We start from the raw sequence: 7,500 nt of genomic DNA, 5'->3' as shown, positions 1-7,500 counted from the left end.
CGATTACAACTGAGGTGGAGGGAGGACGATTACAACTGAGGTGGAGGGGAGGGCGATTACAACTGAGGTGGAGGGGAGGACGATTACAACTGAGGTGGAGGGAGGACGATTACAACTGAGGTGGAGGGGAGGACGATTACAACTGAGGTGGAGGGGAGGACGATTACAACTGAGGTGGAGGGGAGGACGATTACAACTGAGGTGGAGGGGAGGACGATTACAACTGAGGTGGAGGGGAGGACGATTACAACTGAGGTGGAGGGAGGACGATTACAACTGAGGTGGAGGGGAGGACGATTACAACTGAGGTGGAGGGGAGGACGATTACAACTGAGGTGGAGGGGAGGACGATTACAACTGAGGTTACAACTGAGGTGGAGGGGAGGACGATTACAACTGAGGTGGAGGGAGGACGATTACAACTGAGGTGGAGGGGAGGACGATTACAACTGAGGTGGAGGGGAGGACGATTACAACTGAGGTGGAGGGGAGGACGATTACAACTGAGGTGGAGGGAGGACGATTACAACTGAGGTGGAGGGGAGGACGATTACAACTGAGGTGGAGGGGAGGACGATTACAACTGAGGTGGAGGAGGACGATTACAACTGAGGTGGAGGGGAGGACGATTACAACTGAGGTGGAGGGGAGGACGATTACAACTGAGGTGGAGGGGAGGACGCATTACAACTGAGGTGGAGGGGAGGACGATTACAACTGAGGTGGAGGGGAGGACGATTACAACTGAGGTGGAGGGGAGGACGATTACAACTGAGGTGGAGGGGAGGACGATTACAACTGAGGTGGAGGGGAGGACGACATTACAACTGAGGTGGAGGGGAGGACGATTACAACTGAGGTGGAGGGGAGGACGATTACAACTGAGGTGGAGGGAGGACGATTACAACTGAGGTGGAGGGGAGGACGATTACAACTGAGGTGGAGGGGAGGACGATTACAACTGAGGTGGAGGGGAGGACGATTACAACTGAGGTGGAGGGAGGACGATTACAACTGAGGTGGAGGGGAGGACGATTACAACTGAGGTGGAGGGGAGGACGATTACAACTGAGGTGGAGGGGAGGACGATTACAACTGAGGTGGAGGGAGGACGATTACAACTGAGGTGGAGGGGAGGACGATTACAACTGAGGTGGAGGGGAGGACGACACAACTGAGGTGGAGGGGAGGACGATTACAACTGAGGTGGAGGGGAGGGATTACAACTGAGGTGGAGGAGGACGATTACAACTGAGGTGGAGGGGAGGACGATTACAACTGAGGTGGAGGGGAGGACGATTACAACTGAGGTGGAGGGGAGGACGATTACAACTGAGGTGGAGGGGAGGACGATTACAACTGAGGTGGAGGGGAGGACGATTACAACTGAGGTGGAGGGGAGGACGATTACAACTGAGGTGGAGGGGAGGACGATTACAACTGAGGTGGAGGGGAGGACGATTACAACTGAGGTGGAGGGGAGGACGATTACAACTGAGGTGGAGGGGAGGACGATTACAACTGAGGTGGAGGGGAGGACGATTACAACTGAGGTGGAGGGGAGGACGATTACAACTGAGGTGGAGGGGAGGACGATTACAACTGAGGTGGAGGGGAGGACGATTACAACTGAGGTGGAGGGAGGACGATTACAACTGAGGTGGAGGGGAGGACGATTACAACTGAGGTGGAGGGGAGGACGATTACAACTGAGGTGGAGGGGAGGACGATTACAACTGAGGTGGAGGGGAGGACGATTACAACTGAGGTGGAGGGGAGGACGATTACAACTGAGGTGGAGGGGAGGACGATCACAACTGATGTGGAGGGGAGGACGATTACAACTGAGCGGAAAGAGAAGAAAGGAGCATATTACAGATGAAAGGGAGAGAAAGAAGAGGAGGAGGAAAGAAAACCAGAGGGAGAGAAAGAGAAGAAAGGAGCATATTACAGATGAAAGGGAGAGAAAGAAGAGGAGGAGGAGGAGGAAAGAAAACCAGAGGGAGAGAAAGAGAAGAAAGGAGCATATTACAGATGAAAGGGAGAGAAAGAAGAGGAGGAGGAGGAGGAAAGAAAACCAGAGGGAGAGAAAGAGAAGAAAGGAGCATATTACAGATGAAAGGGAGAGAAAGAAGAGGAGGAGGAGGAGGAAAGAAGACCAGAGGGAGAGAAAGAGAAGAAAGGAGCATATTACAGATGAAAGGGAGAGAAAGAAGAGGAGGAGGAGGAGGAGGAAAGAAAACCAGAGGGAGAGAAAGAGAAGAAAGGAGCATATTACAGATGAAAGGGAGAGAAAGAAGAGGAGGAGGAGGAGGAGGAAAGAAAACCAGAGGGAGAGAAAGAGAAGAAAGGAGCATATTACAGATGAAAGGGAGAGAAAGAAGAGGAGGAGGAGGAGGAGGAAAGAAAACCAGAGGGAGAGAAAGAGAAGAAAGGAGCATATTACAGATGAAAGGGAGAGAAAGAAGAGGAGGAGGAGGAGGAGGAAAGAAAACCAGAGGGAGAGAAAGAGAAGAAAGGAGCATATTACAGATGAAAGGGAGAAAGAAGAGGAGGAGGAGGAGGAGGAAAGAAAACCAGAGGGAGAGAAAGAGAAGAAAGGAGCATATTACAGATGAAAGGGAGAGAAAGAAGAGGAGGAGGAGGAGGAAAGAAAACCAGAGGGAGAGAAAGAGAAGAAAGGAGCATATTACAGATGAAAGGGAGAGAAAGAAGAGGAGGAGGAGGAGGAGGAAAGAAAACCAGAGGGAGAGAAAGAGAAGAAAGGAGCATATTACAGATGAAAGGGAGAGAAAGAAGAGGAGGAGGAGGAAAGAAGACCAGAGGGAGAGAAAGAGAAGAAAGGAGCATATTACAGATGAAAGGGAGAGAAAGAAGAGGAGGAGGAGGAGGAGGAAAGAAAACCAGAGGGAGAGAAAGAGAAGAAAGGAGCATATTACAGATGAAAGGGAGAGAAAGAAGAGGAGGAGGAGGAGGAAAGAAAACCAGAGGAGAGAAAGAGAAGAAAGGAGCATATTACAGATGAAAGGAGAGAAAGAAGAGGAGGAGGAGGAGGAGGAAAGAAAACCAGAGGAGAGAAAGAGAAGAAAGGAGCATATTACAGATGAAAGGGAGAGAAAGAAGAGGAGGAGGAGGAGGAAGAAGACCAGAGGGAGAGAAAGAGAAGAAAGGAGCATATTACAGATGAAAGGGAGAGAAAAAGAAGAGGAGGGAGGAGGAGGAGGAAAGAAAAACCAGAGGGAGAGAAAGAGAAGAAAGGAGCATATTACAGATGAAAGGGAGAGAAAGAAGAGGAGGAGGAGGAGGAAAGAAAACCAGAGGGAGAGAAAGAGAAGAAAGGAGCATATTACAGATGAAAGGGAGAAAAGAAGAGGAGGAGGAGGAGGAAAGAAGACCAGAGGAGAGAAAGAGAAGAAAGGAGCATATTACAGATGAAAGGTAGAGAAAGAAGAGGAGGGGAGGAGGAAAGAAGACCAGAGGGAGAGAAAGAGAAAGAAAAGAACATATTACAGATGAAAGGGAGAGAAAGAAGAGGAGGAGGAGGAGGAGGAGGAAAGAAAACCAGAGGAGAGAAGAGAAGAAAGACATATTACAGATGAAGGGAGAGAAGAAGAGGAGGAGGAGGAGGAGGAAAGAAAACCAGAGGGAGAGAAAGAGAAGAAAGGAGCATATTACCAGATGAAGGAGAGAAAGAGAGGGAGGAGGAGGAGGAGGAAAGAAAACCAGAGGGAGAGAAAGAAGAAAGGAGCATATTACAGATGAAAGGGAGAGAAAGAGGGAGGAGGAGGAGGAAAGAAAACCAGAGGGAGAGAAAGAGAAAGAAAGGAGCATATTACAGATGAAAGGAGAGAGAAAGAAGAGGAGGAGGAGAAGAAGACCAGAGGGAGAAAGAGAAAGAAAGGAGCATATTACAGATGAAAGGTAGAGAAAGAAGAGGAGGAGGGAGGAAAGACCAGAGAGGAGAGAAAGAGAAGAAAGGAGCATATTACAGATGAAAGGGAGAGAAAGAAGAAAGAGGAGGAGGAGGAGGAAAGAAAACCAGAGGAGAGAAAGAAGAAAAGAACTGTTCAGATGAAAGGGAGAGAAAGAAGAGGAGGAGGAGGAGGAGGAAAAAGAAAACCAGAGGAGAGAAAAGAAAGAAAGGAGCATATTACAGATGAAAGGTAGAGAAAGAAAGAGGAGGAGAGGAGGAGGAAAACCAGAGGGAGAGAAAGAGAAGAAAGGAGCATATTACAGATGAAAGGTAGAGAAAGAAGAGGAGGAGGAGGAGGAAAGAAAACCAGAGGGAGAGGAGAGAGAAGAAAGGAGCATATTACAGATGAAAGGTAGAGAAAGAAGAGGAGGAGGAGGAGGAGGAAAGAAAACCAGAGGGAGAGAAAGAGAAGAAAGGAGCATATTACAGATGAAAGGGAGAGAAAGAAGAGGAGGAGGAGGAGGAGGAAAGAAAACCAGAGGGAGAGGAGAGAGAAGAAAGGAGCATATTACAGATGAAAGGTAGAGAAAGAAGAGGAGGAGGAGGAGGAGGAAAGAAAACCAGAGGGAGAGAAAGAGAAGAAAGGAGCATATTACAGATGAAAGGTAGAGAAAGAAGAGGAGGAGGAGGAGGAAAGAAAACCAGAGGGAGAGAAAGAGAAGAAAGGAGCATATTACAGATGAAAGGTAGAGAAAGAAGAGGAGGAGGAGGAGGAAAGAAAACCAGAGGGAGAGGAGAGAGAGGAAGAGAGAAAATGGAGGTGACAAGTGGCTATGCCTGCAGCCCAGGACCCTGCAGCTGTAGCTACACAATGGTCATCACAAGAGTAGGTGGTGAAATGTTGTGAGGATGCTACTATAGTAGAGAGTTTGAAGTCTGCGTGAGTATAGAGGTCTTCCGACCCCCTTACTAGTACTAGCTGGGCCAATATAGAGTTCTATGCACCACTTCATACACACTGTATATGAAACAAACAGCTCACATACTCCTCTTCTGTGTTCTACAATATGATATCTGCTTGTGTGTGTGTGTGTGTGTGTGTGTGTGTGTGTGTGTGTGTGTGTGTGTGTGTGTGTGTGTGTGTGTGTGTGTGTGTGTGTGTGTGTGTGTGTGTGTGTGTGTGTGTGTGTGTGTGTGTGTGTGTGTGTGTGTGTGTGTGTGTGTGTGTGTGTGTCAATGACTGTGTTTACACAGACAGCTATGATTTTTCCAGTAATTGGCCTTTTTAAAAATCAGATCACCTGTTTTGCCAGTGATTGGGCAAAATATCAGAATTGGACTGCCTGTGTAAACGCAGGGTTAAAATGCATAAGAAGTTCCCGTTTCTCTATCAACTCTATCAATCCTTCCCTGTCCTTTCTCTATCAACTCTATCAATCCTTCCCTGTCCTTTCTCTATCAACTCTATCAATCCTTCCCTGTCGTTTCTCTATCAACTCTATCAATCCTTCCCTGTCCTTTCTCTATCAACTCTATCAATCCTTCCCTGTCCTTTCTCTATCAACTCTATCAATCCTTCCCTGTCCTTTCTCTATCAACTCTATCAATCCTTCCCTGTCCTTTCTCTATCAACTCTATCAATCCTTCCCTGTCGTTTCTCTTTCAACTCTATCAATCCTTCCCTGTCCTTTCTCTATCAACTCTATCAATCCTTCCCTGTCCTTTCTCTATCAACTCTATCAATCCTTCCCTGTCGTTTCTCTATCAACTCTATCAATCCTTCCCTGTCCTTTCTCTATCAACTCTATCAATCCTTCCCTGTCGTTTCTCTATCAACTCTATCAATCCTTCCCTGTCGTTTCTCTATCAACTCTATCAATCCTTCCCTGTCCTTTCTCTATCAACTCTATCAATCCTTCCCTGTCGTTTCTCTTTCAACTCTATCAATCCTTCCCTGTCGTTTCTCTTTCAACTCTATCAGTCCTTCCCTGTCCTTTCTCTATCAACTCTATCAATCCTTCCCTGTCCTTTCTCTATCAACTCTATCAATCCTTCCCTGTCGTTTCTCTTTCAACTCTATCAATCCTTCCCTGTCCTTTCTCTATCAACTCTATCAATCCTTCCCTGTCCTTTCTCTATCAACTCTATCAATCCTTCCCTGTCCTTTCTCTTTGCCTCTTAATGCAGTGAAACGACATACTCCGATATCATTTAGAGGACAAACAACTAATGCCGCAAGACAAGCAGCAGTCCACTGGCAGGATTCTCAGTAGTCCTTGGATACCTGTAGATCAAATCCCCAGCCTTTGTCTCCCCTCATCTATAAACAATGGGCTGGCCAGCAATATCTCTAAATGTTGGTTAATCAAATCCTCTCGCTGTTTCACTAATAGCTTTTTCTCTTCCAGCTGCTTAGCTCAACTCCCTGAGCTTAAATCCACCTGATAGGTGTGAGTTGTTAGGCTCTCTAATTGCAGGCTCTTGTAGGGGTGCTTTATAGGGCATTGGGGCCCAGCACTTGATCAGAGGACCGATTCAAATGTCACCTCGTCAGAGAGTAGGTGCCACTTCAGCCTCCTCAACCCTGAGTTTGGCGCTGAATTCCCTCCCGCCCCCGACGCAGCTCATCAAACGCATGCACAGAAGCATTTACACTCAAACCCACACACACACACACACACACACACACATACACACACACACACACACACACACACACACACACACACACACACACACACACACACACACACACACACACACACACACACACACACACACACACACACACACACACACACACACACACACACACACACACAACCAGCACCAAACACGACAGAGGCCTAACTGCTGTGTGTCGGTATCAGCCAATCAGCGTAATAACAGCAATCACTTTAATGACCTTTACTAAGCAGGGATGGAGGGAGAAAGAGAGAGAACACAGAAGCTCGATAGCTCCTTTCACAGTTGAGTAAGCTAATCTTAAGATAGTTCAGCTCCGAAGAACAGACAGACAAGTGGGGTGGAGGAATAAATAACAGAGGGAAAGCAGCATTATGTGAGAGGATCGGGAACAGACCAAATAAACGGGGTGAGGCTATCTGTCACGCTGCATCACCAGAGACAATGCACTGGCCGTAGAGATAGAATGACTCATTGTATTTCCATTGAAACTGGCACTCCTTTCAACCCGCCTGCCTTTTCTTTGAAAGAAGCCCCATCGCTCCGTCTGTCAAGAGTGCTCTCGCTGTCCAATTAGCTTCAACTGATCAATCGTATCGCTCTCCTTAAGGACACACAGATCAAGAATTTGGGGATTTTCCCGTTGCCATATTGCCAAAGACGATCCAAACGGCTGCAGGGTGAGATAACTGTTGCTGTTCGAAGGGTTCAGTAGTCTGTGTGATCCGTAATGCAATCAGGTCAGATAGGGGACTCTAGATAGATAAAACCTGTTTAGGCATATGGACGTTGAGGGCTTCCACCATTTTAAAGTAGTCAACTTGGTGGGGCATTCTATGGGTTAAGGGATGATTCCATGATTCCATCAGGGTCATCAGGAGGGACCAGCCAATGAATTATAC

This window comes from Oncorhynchus gorbuscha, linkage group LG20 (assembly GCF_021184085.1).
Source record: "Oncorhynchus gorbuscha isolate QuinsamMale2020 ecotype Even-year linkage group LG20, OgorEven_v1.0, whole genome shotgun sequence".
In the NCBI taxonomy this organism is placed as follows: domain Eukaryota; kingdom Metazoa; phylum Chordata; class Actinopteri; order Salmoniformes; family Salmonidae; genus Oncorhynchus; species Oncorhynchus gorbuscha.
Note: the sequence above shows the minus strand (reverse complement) of the source record.